Below are 17,202 nucleotides of genomic sequence, written 5' to 3'. Positions count from 1 at the left end.
GTTTAAAAATTATTGAGGACCACATATAGTATTTGTTTATGTGGGTTATATATCAATCAACTCTTACTGTATTATGATGGAAAATGGAATTTAAAAAATATTTATTAATACATTTAAGAATAACAACCTATCTTTGTCCATGGCAATAAAAACCTATCTTTGTCCATACATTGTCCATGGCATTTTATGAAAAGCAATAATACTTTTCAAAACAATTATTTTTTATTAGTGAAAAGCGGATTGTTTTACATTTTTGCAAATCTCTTTAAGTCTCACTTAGCAGAATTCAACTGGATTCTCATATCTGCTTATGCATTTAATCTGTTATGATATCACACATATGTGGTCACTGGAAAAATCCATTGTATACTTGGTGGAGTAAAAATAGTTTTGACCCTGTGGACCTCCTGAGGTAGTCCCAAGGGCCATCAGAGACCCCTGAATCACGCTTTGAGAGCCAAGATATTGCATGTCAATTAGATGAAAAGGCGGTATTACAACTACCATATAAAGAAGTCTTAAAGTCAGCAATAAAATACAAAAAAAAAAATTAAAATGGACAAAGAATTTGAATAGACATCTCTCCAAAGAATACATACAAATGTCTGATAAGGGTGTGAAAAGATGTTCAACATCATTAGTTATGAGGCAAATGCAATCAAAATTACAATGTTATACCACTTCATATCCATTGAGATGACTAAAATAAAAAAAGACAGAAAATCCTAAGTCTCGATAAGGATGTAAAGGGATTGGAATCCTTATATATTGCTGGTAAGTTTGTGATATGATAAAGCTACTTTGGAAAATAATTCTACATTTCATGAAAATATTAAACAGAGTTATAATATGACCCAGCAATCTCACTCTTTATTATATGTTATTCAGTAGAAATAGACGTATATCCACACAAAAACTTATACATGAATATTTATGACAGCATTGTTAATAATAGCCAAAAAGTAGAAACAACTCAAATGTTCATCAACTAAAATGGATACAAATATGTGGGATATGCAAATAATGGAATGTTATTAGGATATAAACATGAATTAAGTACTGATACATGCTACAACATGGATGAACCTTGAAAACACTATTTTAAGTGAAAGAATCCAGACACAAAAGGCCACATATTGTATGATTCCATTTACACAAAATCTCCAGAAGAGGCAAATCTGTGATGGCATAAAGTAGAGTAGTGGTTGTCAGGGGCTGGGAAAAGGGAGGAATGGGAAATGCCTGCTGATAGGTATGAGATTTCTTTCTGGCTGATGAAAATGTTTAGAAATTAGATAGTGGTGATGGTTGCACAACTTTGTGAATATACTAAAAACAACTGAATTTTGTGGTTTGTGAATTATATCTCAAAATGCTTTAATAAAAACAACTAATATTCTAACTTCTCCTATCTTTCCAAGATTCTAATGTGTTCCCCAGAAGGTTCGCCAGCCCACTATGTGTCCTGACTCCCAATCTCCAGACCTCCTTACCATTCATTAAAGGTTGCTGTTTTAGTGAGCAGCTGATAAAAGTGCCATGAAAGTTTGTCCCACTCCTCCAGTATGCTGCAGTGAAGTGGTGGTGGTCGGGGGAGGATTTGAAACACTTTACTTTGCATATATATTCTTGTATAAGTACTACAACAGATAGGAGTATTATACCTATACCCATTCTACAGATCAGCAACTCAGACCACTGTTTAGTCTCCTTCAACTCACCCAGCGCATTTCAGCTGATAAACAGCAGAGGAGATGCAAACCCAAAAAGACTGACCCAGTTTAAGTCACTCCTGTGGCCAGCTTCCTTGTAAGCGATACAACTAGAAGTGAACATTTACACATTTTTCTAGACTCCTAGTAATATAAGCATGTCTCATCTTCAAAAATTAAAAAAAAAAAAGTGATAGCAGATTGTAAAAGCTTTCTTTTGATTAAAACATGTAATTTTAACAAAGTATAAAACATAAGTTGAACTAAAATAAAGGGTAGATCTACTCCTAAATACCATCTCAGGTCTTCTTAAAATAATTGTACTAAGCCAACTCTAGTGTTTGAGCTAATTAACGTTTGCCTATGCTAATTCCCACTCAGCTCTCGACACCAATTTCTTTAATGCCAAACCTTTCTGTTTTATTTTGACTCCCTGTCCTGAACTGCATGATATAAGTGATTGGCAGGAGGGAACTTATGCCAACAGCTGTGACTCTATTAGCAATTTACAAAAAGAATCAGCTTTGATTGTTAATCTTTTTTTCACTGGCAGAATACAGAGTCTAGCCCTCTCCTCTCCTGGGCTCCGGGGCTGTCATCATTATTGTAAAGAAATTTTTTTTCTTTCAGCGACAGAAGCAATGTTTTCTCCTCTGCTTTTTAAGGCTTCTGATCTGATAGCAGTTCGTGGCAACTGGTCTGCCTCAACATATTATTTGGAGCCTAGGACTCCCACCCCTACCCGAAACCAGCAAGTGTTATATTAAGTGTGTGGGCATGGATTTCATATGTCTATGAAATCTCAAATCTCTTTCCTTCTAAATCTGATTTTGAACAGATTACTTAACCATTTTATGAAGTCAATAATAGAATTTAAAAATAATATATAAGAGGTAGATAGAATTTACCTCATCAGTTATTATAAAGGTTAATACAATCCATGACAAGTACTTAGAACAGTTCCCAACATACACTAAGAGTTCATAAAATGTTACATGTAAGATCTTGCCCTTTGAATGTGATCCTACGTCGGTCAGCTAAAGGTAATTTGTTTCAAGGAGATAGAGCTAAAGAGCAAGACCACTTATTTTACTATTCGATTATGATTTACTATTTTAAATGGCCTTATTATGGTGTAAATGATATATAATACACTGTACATATTTAAAGTTTAAAATTTCATGAATTTAACCTATGTACACACCTGTAAATAATCTGATCAAGAATATAAACATGTCCATCACTCTAAAAAGTTTTCTCATGCCACTTTACAACAATTGCTCCCTGCTACTACCCATCCTCAGTCTCAGGCAGACTGATATGGGTATGGTCATGATAGTTTGCATTTTCTAGAATATATGAAATTAAGTCATTTAAGTTGTGCTTTTTTGGTCTGCTTTCTTTCATTCACCATTTCTTCATGTGGATAATTTCTTTCATTTCTCTTGGTTTAATAAATGCCTTAGAATAAACATATTGTATGGTAGATGTATATTTACCTTTTAAAAGGTAAGAGTAAGAAACTTTTCTAAAGATGTACAGTTTTACAGTCCCATCAGCAGTACTTGAGAGTTCTGGCTGCTCCACATCCTATCAGCACTTGGATCAGGCTTTTTAATTCTAGCCATTAAGATGGGTATACATCAGTATCTCATTTTGTTTTTAATTTGCATTTCCCTAATGACTAATGATTTATGCATCTTTTCATGTTTATTGGACATCTGTATGTCTTCTTTGGTAATGTATTAGAATCTTTTGCAAATTTTCTTCATTTTTCTTCTTAGCATCGAGAGTACTTAATATAGTATAATATAAGCACTTTGTCAGATATATTTTGCAGATATTTCTGCCAGGTTGTACCTTGCCCTTTCATTCAAAAATAAAGTGAATATTAAAGTGAAAATATTTTAAAATTAAAGTGGGGAGGGGGAAGGAGAAGGTAGAGTAAAAGGGGTCAGAAAGAAATGTGGTGACAGAAAGAAATCTAACTATGGGAGATGAACACACAATGTAAATATATATACGCCTTACTGTTAAAATATACAGCTGAAACATCAGATTTTGTTAACCAATGTCACCATAAAAATTAATTTTTTAAAGTGAATTTAAAAAATATAATTTATGGTTTTGGTTTCCTATTTTAGAAATATTTTTCTAAATCCACAGTTGCCAAGAATTTCTCCTAGTTTTCCTTCTAGATATTTTATAGTTGTACCCCTTTAGGTGTGATCCGTTTTGAGTACATTTTTGTATACTGTGTGAAGTAAAGATTGACAGCTTTGTTTTTGTTCACTTCGTTTGGGGGATTTGCATTTTGTTCAAGCAGCATTAATTAAAAAGATTATCCTTTTCTCACTGAATTCTCCTATAAACTTTGTAGAAAATAAATTGACCATATATAGTGGGTTTATTTGAAAATTATGCTGTTTCATTGAATTATAGATCTATCTTTATGCCAATATGACAGTGTATATTCATTATTGTAGCTTTATGGTAAGTCTTGAAATCCTGTTTCTAGAAGTCCTCCAACTTTGTTTTTCCATGTCAAAGTTGTTTTGGATAATGTAGTTCTTCTGCATTAACTGTTAATTTCAGAATTAGAATATCAGTCTCTACAGAAAGAGTATTGAAATCTGTCTACAATTGTGAATTTGTCTGTTTCTCCTTGCAGTTCTATCACGTTTTGCTGCATATATTTTGAAGCACTGTTATTAGCACCATAAATATTTAGAACTCATATTCTCCTGATAAATTGATAACTTTATCATAGTAAAATTCTTTTCTTTATCCTTGGTAATAATTTTTTGCTATAAAATGTATTTTGTCTGGTTTAAAATAGTTAATCTTTCTTTTGACTATTAGCTTGGTATATCTGTTTCCATTCATTTTAATTTTTTTGTAATTTTTTAAAAAAATTATTATAGAAAACACATAACTGCATCCTAGTTTGTTTGTTTGTTTGTTTGTTGTCCAATTTGACTACCTCTGCCTTTTAATTTAGGAGCGTTAAAAATTACATTTAATGTGATTGATAGTATGACTATGCTGATCTATTTTCACGTTTTATTTTTCTTTTTTGCCTTCTTTTAAATCAACTGAGTATTTTTTTATGATTCTGAATACTTCTTGAAAGGTGTTTTATAGTGTTTAGAATTCTAGTTTGCCAGGTTTCTTTTTCTTTTTGTACTTCAAAGGTTTTTCTAAATTGATTCTTATTTTCCTTCTTATTTTTATTTTCCTGCCCATATATATTGTTTTCCTCAGGCTGTTTTTAAAACTTTTTTCCTCTGCATTGGTTTTAAGCAACTCAATTATAAGGGTTTTCTTGCAGTTTTCTTCGTGGTTCTTACGGTTGGGATTTGTGAGCTTCTTGGATCCGGAGTTTACTGTTCTCTTTAAATTTGGAAAAAAATTAGTCATTATTTTTTTCAAATATTTTTCTGACTTCTTTGTCCACTTTGAGGATTTCATAAGTAGAATATACTTTAGGCTTTTTGATGCTCCACAACTCACTGGCACTCTTGTTCATTTTTTTCATCCTTTTTCTCTCTCTTTCACCCGGGTCAGTTAACTGATATGTCTTTAAGTTCCCTAATGTAGTCTTCTTTCATTTCTAGTCTCTTAGCATTTCCTTCCAATGTCTTTTCTGTCTCAGACATTGTATTTTACACCCCTGGCAGTTTGATAATACTCCATGCCTCTTAACATTCTTTTTCTCTGTATCTTCTTGAGTATATGAAGTACATCAAGGATTTTAAATTTTATTTTCTACTAATTCTATCATTATTGCCATGTCATTGATTTTGTTCCTCTCCATTAAAAGTCTTATTATTCATACCTGCTAATTTTTTATTGGATACCAGACATCGTGAAGTTTACTTTGATAGGTCCTTCATATTTTGTATCTTTGAAATAGACATTATCCTAGGACATAAGTTATTTGAAAAGAGTTTGATCATTTTTTCATTAGATGGAAACAGAGCAGCCATTAGTCTATGGCTAACATTTCCTTATTAGAAGTCAGTGTCCCTTCGAATATTCTTTTTGATGTCTTGTATATTTTAAGCTTTTTTTTTTTTTCACTTGAACTAGTGGAAACACAAACTATTCCTGGCTTTGTGTGAGTCTAGGCATTGTTCTAATGGCTCCTTTCCAGTGTTGTTTATTTTTTTCCTAGCCTCAGGCAGTTTCTTCCCATATATGTTTATCAGTACCCACCTGAAGACTTTGAAGATTTAGAAGACTGTCTGAAGATTTCTGGATCTCTGTGCATCTCTGTTCTCTCTGTAATCTGCACTGCAAACTCTAGCGATTTGACCTCTCAGAATTCCCAACCTGTCTCCTCTACTTAGGCTGATAACCAGGCTCTGTTTGGGACACTCCGCCACACATTCTGATGTAAACCCTCTCTCCAAACAGCTGGAGTAATCTTAGAGCTTGCTTCGTAAATTATCTTTCTCTAGGAATCATTGTCCTATACAGCTTCTTTTCGAATATCTGAAAAATAATTATTTTTATATATTTTCTGATCATTTACTTGTTTAAGGTGGGTGGAAAAATTCCTGTTCCGTTACTCTGTCATCGCTGAAAGTAGAAACTCTAGGGAGTTATTCAAGATAATTAGTTATTCACAATGCTGATATGTTTTAAGTAATTAAACCTTGAAAGATGTTATTTTTTATTTTTTTGCCAAATTTAAATACCACTTATAATTTACCCTTTACTTAGAATCATGACTCTACACATTCACAAACTTTTAATAAACATGAACTATGACCTTGACAGTGTTCTAGGTTTGAGGAATATAGCAGTGAGTAGACATATCAGTCTCTGACCTCATGGAACTTACACTATAGCTGAAATATATATATATACACACACACATACACACACACATAAATACATAAATATGGTAATATCTTATAATGTTATATACAACAATGTAATAGTTCATGAGATAAGAAGTGGCACTGGTTGAGGGACAGGTGCTACTTTAGCTAGGATTATGAGCAAAAGTCTCTGTGATAAGGTGATAGTTGACTAAGGTGTTATTTAAACTAAGTCTAAAGGATGGGTGGTGAGATTTGTGAGTAAGTAATGAAAGAGTCTCCAGAAAGAGAAGTTGAAAAGCCCTGATGGAAAAGAAGTTGGTGCTTTTGTAAGGAAAAAAAAAAGTCATTGAAGAGGTAGTCAAGGACTAAATTGCAAAGAGCCTTGTAGGTTGTGATTTATGCTTTTAGAAGAGCTAATATTATACAGAATAGATGCTAGGGGGCAAAAGTGGAAACACATGTACTAGTTAGAAATCTGTTACAGTTTGCATGAGAGACCATCAGTGGGTTAGCTCCAAAAGAGGGTAGGTTCAGGATATTCTCACAGCTAATGAGACTTATAGATAAATTTCATATGGAGAAAGGATAGGAGTGGTTTGAAGTAAAGAGATGAATCAAGGGAGAGTTACAGATCTTTGGCTTGAAATATTGAGTACATTGTAGAACCTGTTATTGAAATGAGGACTGTAAGAGAAGCAGGTTTAGAAGGAAGGTAACAAATGTTCTATTTTCAGTGTGTTAAGTTCGGACATCATAAATTTCCAAATGGAAATGTCAAGTAGGTTGTCAAATATATATTTGGACCTCAGGGAAAAAGTCAAGACTGGAAATAAAACTCTTCATTTGGCATTATGTAATTTCATTTGTTTTTATCTGGTGACATTATTCTGCTTGAAAAATATTTGTCCTGCTTCTCTGAGGACTCCAGTTATCCTTTAGAGGTCTAAGAGTATCTTCAGTCTTCCAGGCTATCACGGAACACAGGCAGGGATGGAGTGCCCTCTGCTGGATAGCTGACTAGGTGTAGCACACTGGGGTATAGGCATGCTAAAATACAGATTAGGAACTTCCCAAACAGGTTATAGTAGGGACAGCCATAGAGACAATACATTAATTGGGAGAGCTATTTAAAATAAGCATGGCGTAGTTGGGGACTGGTACAGATTGGAGAATGCATGTGGTGTATAAAAATGTGGTTAGGTAGCCTAATGTAACGTGTAGAATGCAGACTCCGTTTTGAAATAGGATTTAAATCTGTACTGTTATGTAAAATCTTTGTAAATATGAGCTACTATTCAGATTTACAACACAGTATGGGTTAAAATTATGCAATATGACATGTCTGTGGATAAATTCACTGGATTTTAGCGATGTCTCTATCTTGGTTATGATACTTTACTATTGTTTTGCAAGATATGACTATTGGGAAAACTGAGTAAGAAACTTATTTCTTACACCTCCAAATTAATTTATAATTAGTAAAAAGTAAAGAGTTTAATTTTTAAAAACTTAATCATTTTTTCTGTCAGTCAGATTCTGCCCAGAAACCACCAGTTGCAATTGTTATCTTAAGGAGAGATTTATGAAGTAGTGGTTTTAAAAAGTGGCCCCTGAAATCTTACTATAGAAAGCAATAGAGTATTTGTTTGCTGGCCTGATCAACAACCAAATCAACAATCAAATATTAGGCTTATCTATAATGAAAGAGGGAGCTCCTGCCCTTTGCCCCCAAACACTAATGCTAGCTCGGCTTCCTGGAGCAGTGGTCAAGAAAGTAAAATATAGGCAATTTGGGTGTGGGAGAGCCAGAGGAATTATAGCAACAAATTCCAAGAAATTATATATTGTTCTCTGGTTCTTACCTGCTGGATTTTCAAATGATGCCTTATATCAGAAGATATTTGGTCGTCCAGAGGAGTGAATATGCCGCCTTTCTGGATGACTTATTTATTCAACCAGTTAATTCAATGGGAGGCCATGGCTTACTGTATTACTTTTCTACAGATGAGGCAGTTGAAAAATAGACCTCCAGAGCTAAAATACCACACATTCATTTTATGGTACTTTAATAATTTAATTTAAAGAATATTTGATAATGTTAAGAAAAACAAAAGGTTACTTTTTTTTTTTTAATCACATTGGAGGTTTTGCAATCAGTTTCAAAAAGAATGCCCAATATTTGGGAGGAATTCAATTCATTGATTTAAGAAATTCATCCTATTGCCCATTAAACAAGTTTTATGCTACACATTTCTCAAACAGCTCAAAACTTTCAAATTTGATAATTATGCCCTTCTAGATGATTAGTGAAAAATGAAAAAGGAGAAAAGGAAGAACAATTTGCAGAGATATCCGTCAACAGGTCTTGGTAACAGAAGCTAATGTACTAGAAAACTTTATTTGAAACCTGCCAGTCTCGACAGCACTTCACCCAACTCAGTATCACCATGCATAGGTATTGGGGTTTGAGTTGATAATTAGTTACATCTTTTCTCTTCCTCGCAATTTGATATGGTGTCAGTGGACAAGTAGACATAGGTAACAGACACACGGAGACCAAAATATCAGCATTACTACTGATAAGGCTAAACTAGAGATTTGATCTTAGATAAAAGACCATGTACTTTTTCCGAAGGCTAGCTATTGAAACTGTCTGTTAGAGGAAGTATTTGGGTCTTCGGTGTTGACACCTGCAACCAGAAATGTTTATAACAGTTTGTTTCAGTGTTAGAAGAGAGGTAAAGAGAGGGAGTGAGGGGAGACAGAAAGAAAGTTAAAGAAAAGGATATTGAGAGCCAATCCAGGACGTAAAAGACAAGACAAACTATAAAATATCCAGCATCCATCTTGAAATCTCCCACTTAATATTTTAAATTATCTATAGACCATGGTCCAGAATTGTTCTTTGCTTTAAGATACAATAATAAACAACAGTCTTTTTACACATGGATTCGATAGTCTAGAAGAGGAGAGAGACAATTTCAAGATACAATTATAAGATGATTATATAAGTAATATAACTATGATAATAATGATAATATGCATAATAATGTACATGAAAATAAATATTATTTTAAGTATTAAAATAACCATAGTTTGTTTTTTTATAAATAGGTACATATACATATTGGCGTATATAGTGAAATAATGGGTCTCAAAATTATTGAATCTAGAAAACTGTCATTTTGAGTTTGCTAGCTATATCTGCATTCATGCAGGAGACTAGAATTCCTCTTTGAGGTAAGTTCTTCCTTTATTCTAAAAGGGGAAACTTTTTTTCATCTCTTTTACCCATATTATAACTCTAAAGACAGATTTTAAAAAACTGGCAGCTTATAAACAATCAAAATACCAATATACTGTTATACATTTAACATTTTGTACTTAAATCTAGATTCCTAAAAATCTTTTCTCTTAGGTTATGGGTGCCCATATGTCTAAAAAATTGTTTTTTACATTTAAATTTATTTTTCAATTGGGAATTGAGTAGGGTCCTATCTATCCATTTTGCTTTTATTTTTTTGTCTTATCTCCAGCAGTTTATTTATTTTTTTATTAAATTTATCAGGGTATCATTTGTTAATAAAATTATATAGGTTTCAAGTATACAATTTGATAATACATCATCTGTATATTGCATTGTGTGTTCACCACTCAAAGTCAAATCTCCTTCATATATTTGACCCCCCTTTATCCTTATCTACCCACCCCCCCTCTTTTTCTCTGGTAACCACTAACCAGTAGTTTATTTTTTAAAGGAAAATCCCCTCCCCAACTGCCCTTATTTATTTTTTTACAAGCCTGTTTTTCCACCAAAAGCAAAGTCTATTTCTAAAATATTATTTGAACTTAATCATATTAATTGTTCTTATTCTTTTCCTTTGCAACAAACATATCAGCTTAGACTGCCATTCTAACACATAAGTTGCAGTCTAAATTATAAATCTGGACAAATATCGATACTCACTTACATTTTACGTAATTTTTTCCAAAGTCCAGCTAAAGAGCATCATGACAATCACCACTTGTCACTTATAAAGTTGGGTTATTTACTTTCTGAGTAGGTTACAGAGCAGAAATGTGGGATATTCCACAGAATTAATTGTCTTTAACAGGAGAGGCTGACATTTCTGAGTTTCTCTGGCTTCTTGTTATGGAATGACTGTTTTCAATCTGTGTGCTGAAATAACAAAGATTTCAGTGATTTGTGAAAATGAGATCAATGGCCATTCTTGCTGAAAGAATGAAATTCTAATTTAGCAGCAACCAAGTTGGGTTTTTAGTAGAAAACCCTTATATTAATTTATTTAGACATCTAACAAAATCAGTTTCAAGAATATATTCATTTTTCCCATCAAACTGTAAACTACAAAATCTGTCTTCTACCTCTTTCCCCGGTGAAGAGATTGAGTCCTCAACAAAGCTAACGTGATAATTAGAAGTTTAAACAAAGAAAGATAGAATAACAAAATCTGTGTGATCTATGTATACTTCTGTCCTTTCTTCTCTTTCACTTTTTAACTTTAGGAATCATTCTTTAATAGAGATTTATTAAGTGACAATAATTTTGATATATAAGTAAAACTTTTTGTTGCTAAATAGACTTTAAATCCATTATCGGATTGGTTTAATATCCATTCAGCATAAGTACTTCGTATGAGCCAGGTGCCTCAGAAAATAAAATGGACAAAAAATCTCTATCCTTATGCAGTTTACATTCTAGAGGAGGGCATAATAATAAGTATAATAAATGAAAGTTACTTGGTATGTGTATTATATAGTTATATAAAACTTTTATAGTTTGTTAAAAGGTGTTAAGTATTCCGAAAACAAAAGTCTTGAGGATGAAGAAAGGGAGATTTCAATTTTAAATGGAGTGTCCATAAAGGCTTTATTAATAAGAGGCTATTTGTGCAAAATCCTCAGGCAATCAAGGGTGTTAGCATATGGATATCGGGAAGTTCCTCTGAGCAAAGGCAGCCGCTACTAATACACTGGGGTCTGGCATCATTAAGAAGTAAAGGGACATATTTGGGAAAGTAATAATAAGTTTTACTATCTTCACTTTAGCCTGTGCTAAATCTTAGCAAGTGTCCTAAGAATGTGAAGAGAATGATATAACCAGCACTCACAGTCAGATATTTTCTCTCCAAGTCCAGTTCTTATTTGCTTTTTCGTTATTTTATTATTATTATTATATTTTAATGGTGACATTGATTAACAAAATCCAGTAAGTTTCGGTGTACTATTTAACAGTACACCGAAGGGGGAAGGGAGAAAGAGGGAGGTAGATGGGGTAAAAGGGGTCAGATATGTGGTGACAGAAATAAATGTAACTATGGGAGGTGAACACACACATACATATGTAATATTTATGTATGTATGTATACATATATATTTATTTAACATATATATAATACACACATATATATTTAACAGTAAGGCATGAATGTATATATATACACATATGCATACCTATATGTATATTATATATATGTTAAATAAATATATATGTATACATACATACATACGTATTACATATATATGTGTGTGTTCTCCTCCCATAGTTACATTTATTTCTGTCACCACATATCTGACCCCTTTTACTCCATCTACCTCCCTCTTTCCCCCTTCCCCTCACCCCCCACCCTTTGGTAACTAGTCTATTGTCCATGTCCATGAGTACTCTTTCTTGATTGGGCAATGTCCTGATAGATTCCTTTGGCTCACCTGTATTCTATCTTCCTGAATAAGGAGAAACAAAGCAAAAAAAATCATATCATATTATTTATCTGTATTAGCGTTTCAGAAAGCAAAGCTGGGGCAGAGAAAACACTTACTCTAAATTATGATTCAAATACAGCTTGAGAACACAGGAGGCCGGGTTAATGTTCTAAGTTTAGTTGCTGGAAACCCTTTTATCCAATTCTGACACTAGAGTCAGGTACTGTATCAGCAGCATCCCACCAGATGACACCACTACTATTCCAGTTTCATACCAGAAAAGGGTTATCTATCCTGATGCTAAAAATTACCTAGACATGTGGTATAATTTACCATTAAAGGAATGCTTATTTGGTCAGGACTGTGCTGTGTTCAAGGACAAAAATGCACATTCGTGTTTATTAGAAGGTTGACGCTCACAGACACGTGCATCTTTGAGTCATACTGCATCTTTGGGATCTTCCATTACTATAGCAATGTCAGGGGACCAAGACCCTCTCTGACCAGTTCAATCATTTTTGAAAAACCAGAGTGCTAACTTACATTCTTAGTTTATAAAGCACTTCTTAACGTTAAACAAGAAGAGGAAATTAAATGACATTTAATATAGTACCCTCTCTTTCCTTTGAACTTTGTAAAAAATTCCCCTGAAGTCAGCGTTCAAATATTATGAGTGACAATGAGATCAAAACTTCACTTCTCTACCAATATTCATCTCAACCCCACCTGAGATGTACCAGACATCTTTTCATTATATGGCCAAGCTTGTCTGAAATGCTTCCAGTTAGTATAATAAGTAGACTGTCCCTGTGCCCAGTCCTGAGATTCTACTCCAGTTCTCCATAACCTCTAAGCTTCATTCATCCCTATCTGCCAGTATGTATGTGTGCCCCTCCAAATTTTCACAGTGGTTCCCATTCTAGAACCTAGATTTTACTCTTAAGTTTTGCTGGAAGGAAAGAGAAGAAAAAAGAATAGAAACTGTTAAGCTTCTCTCCAATTTTCCTCCATATGCATCTCATTCTTTTTTCCCTTCTGGCTTGAGACTCATATGTTTTTAGGAAAGTCTTTTAGGAACAGGGTCCATGAAATTTACTGGAAGAGCTGGAATTTATGAGGAAGGAAATGAGGTGAAGGGGAATACTCTTTATAAAAATTCCTATCTGATTTGGAAAATTCTATTTGTCTACTCTTTTAAACACTTGAGTCTTTCTGAAATTACTCTGTGATATTTCTTTGGGAATGAGATTTTTATTTTTATATAATCAATGTAATCATCAATGTTCCTTCAAGTTATCATATGATATATTCATCAGTCTTAAATATCTCAATCTTCCTAATACCTTTACACTGTTTCCAAAGCAGTTTTTAGATTGCATTGGAACAATATAATTCTTAATGTTTACAGCCACCTTTTCAAAATTGTATTCAAAAATCAAATTTAGAGACACCCACTTATGCCATCAGGAGTTTTATCTTGGCCAAACACCAATAAGCATGTTTCAAAGAGCAGACCATCAGCAGAGAACTTAATTGTGAAGCTGTATTATTTTTGAACTTTTGTTTTATCTCTGTTGTGTTCCCAAATCATTTTGATTATAGGAATGTGTAAATCTTACTTCCAATAAATTCAGAGAATAGACATTTGGGCCTCTAAGACCTTGGAGAATAATAGTGAATGCATTAACTGGTCTGTAACAAGTGATTATATACATACAATTCCATTTATTTTGGTTTTGCATCAAAAGCTAATGAGAGGCAAATGTCAATAGAGGAAGACTGCTTTCCTGGGAGATAAATCTATTATTTACACAGTGATAGTTAGTGTCAAAAAGTTCTTCCAAACAAAAGCTTTATTTTAACAGAAGAAAAACACTGTGCCTGTTTAATACCGTAACCCAATAGATTAATGGTGTTGAATCCTTTCGAGTTTTCATTTTTAAAGACAGAGAATAACAGATTTGGGAAAATATCAAGGGTAGAGGAAAATCCTAAGTAATGAAAGAACAGTTGCTAAAGAAGGCAACTTGACTTTTCCATCAACACATTAAAAACTGTACCATGTGAAATTTATAAAGGAAATTGCTCCTGATACCATGTTTCTTCCCCTCTTGGCTTTAGCGTTGTGACAAAAGCAGGGAGATAGGAACTACTTTGACTTTCAGAATCTTATACAATTTTATTGGGCTTATTTATATAGATGTTGCTATTATGGAACTAGGTTAAGTTATAGTTAGCTTAACATTAAAGCAAAGTAAGTGTGTTTTTTGTTGTTTGCGTTTGCTGTTCCCTTTGCCTAGAACTTCCTCAGATCTTTATGTGGCTAGCTCCTTTTTTTTTTGTTATCATCATTCTTGTGTTTGCTTGAATGATACTTTCAAGATGCATCACACACACATACAGTATACATTCCATTGCCTTGTTTTATATACTTTATATCTCTAAAATGATCTCTATCTGAACTTAAATTATATAATATTTAGTATCTGTTTATTGATTATTTTTTTCCATTATATCTCCCATTATCAGTTTTATTTACTGTGTGACTCTGGAACATATATACTTGATGCTCAATAATATAATTGAATAGAATGGATTAACAAGAAGACCCATATAAGCCAATATGTGTTCAAATCCATTTGAGTTTGGGGAAAGATTGATAACCCTTAGCTTACAGGTAATGTCACAGGTTCAAAAGTTTCCCATTTGAAATGATACATAGATCATAAATACTCTCCCTAATATAACTATGATTGTAGAATGAATTGTCTATTTTGTATCTGTTTTTATTTATTCAGAAATAGCCAAACTATCAAGTGACTTTGTAACTTCTGGCCAAATAGTTTTTGGTTAAATCCTTTGTGGCTAAAGATTTTACATAGTTTCTAGAAGAACTATGAGCAATCCATGAACAATTCACTAGCTTTTGTTTTTAGGTTCGTTAAAGTCAGTGACATTGCAATTTTTCCTGTTATCTGATGAATAAGGCCTGAACTAAGGTAGAGATGTCAGGATTGCAACCAAAGAATTCTTAATTATTCATTCATCTGCTTAGATTCTATACTACCAAACAAGTATGTATTAAAACAGATTTTACCCTCTTGCTTGAGCAATCTGGGAACTTATTAAGGAACCATTACCAAATTGAGTCATTTCTCCCCAAAAGACAGTGGAGTGGTTGTGCTGAATTCAGTAATACAGAATTAGTGTCAGTGCCACTAATTGTGAGAAGATATCAGCTTATATCACCAGTTCCAGAGACTTCTATCATTTGTAACCATGCTATGTTTGGGTAGATATTCAACTTTCAATAAATAACATAAAGATGAAATGAATACCATATTTCAGAGTTGCACTCATGAATAAAAACTTGTTCTGTCCTAAGCTAAAAACACTACTACCAAGATATGTGTATTGAAAAGCCACAATTATCTCTTCCTGAATCCCACATCTCTTCCATGCTTAAAACTGCCATTTGACATTCAAAGGTCATTTGTTTGGGGAGTAGTAGCAAATAGAGAATAAAAATAGGTAAAGCAAGAGGCTTTGGCCCATAAAAAGTGAAAACAGGATTCCCAGTTCTTGCCTGACATTTTCACTAACACTAGGAATAATTAGCAATAATGCACCATAATACTTTATTATATTATTTCTGTTATTCTTTTAGCTTTGTGAAAAGGGACCATTTTAGTTGTTGCAATTACAAAGAACATTTCTTGCTTCACTGCATAGTGTCGAGCTGAGCTTTCTGTTCCATTAGAAGCTGACAGGGGTGAAGTACTTACATTTTCTACTTTGAATAATAGTTCAAAGGAGGTAATCGTATTGACACTTACATTACAGGCCACAAGTAATTGTTTTAGGCTCTGTAATTGGAGCTCCAGACAGTGGTATCAGGGCACAGGACGGGATGCCTACAAAATCACTTGTCCATTTGCCCTGAATGAGTGAACTTGTGTCATTTTTTATAAATATACAAGTATTTTTGCTGTAATACATATTTCCTACATTTTTGCTATATGTAATTGAAAGTGTTTTCATTTTAGTATGCAATTATAAAATGACTTCTTGAAAAAAATGTACCTAAAGATTATAATAATCTAATTCTCATTTAATGTAGGAACTGACATGAGATGAGTTTAATAACAATAATATTTCAAAAAGCTCCCATGAAAGGAAAGGAGACTAGTTATATAAACTCAAAAAAGTAAGGTAAATTCATTTCAAGTGTTTTTCCCAATTATATTTGCTTTTTACTAAAAAAAAAAAAATTAATTATTCTTCCCCTGATGCTGAAATATTCCATTTTTCAGTAGGATAAGCTAACTTCATATAGAATAGAACAAATTAAATTTTAGACACAGAGTTGGGAAAACATCAGCAAACTCTTAGCCTAGATTGGCGATTGCTTAGAGCAGATATATCCTGTAGTTATAGTCAACTTTTCAGTCATTGAAACTGACAGAATATGTCATATTTTCAAAATCCTGAGTAAATGCAAGAACTAGCTCAGCCTTAACTAACACAGAGCTTTTAGTTCCTCTAGAGGATTACAAGATGTTAGACTTGGTGCGCAGTTTGCCAATGTAGAGCTTTTTAATTCTGACTCAACTTTCTTGCAGAAACCAAGGAAAGCAAATGATTTTCAATATGACAGCTAGAGAAGCATCAAGGGGAAAACAAACACTTTTTTCCCCTTTAAAACTAGTCAATAGACATAGAAAGAAAAGCTTGGAGAATAAAAATTAATTAAAAATACAAGACAAATTTTAAGCACTTCTCCTACTAGATGATCAGATAAAATAAAGTCGAATTAGAGGAAATTCTACCAACAGATTTTGAATTATGCATTGAGTTTAGAAAAGATAATACTTAAATCCTTGCACATATGGTGGCCTCTACATTTAGTTACAGATTTCTGGTCCTGAAACAGC

The sequence above is a fragment of the Pteropus medius genome, unplaced genomic scaffold (assembly GCF_902729225.1).
Source record: "Pteropus medius unplaced genomic scaffold, Ma_sr-lr_union100, whole genome shotgun sequence".
Taxonomy (NCBI): domain Eukaryota; kingdom Metazoa; phylum Chordata; class Mammalia; order Chiroptera; family Pteropodidae; genus Pteropus; species Pteropus medius.
Note: the sequence above shows the minus strand (reverse complement) of the source record.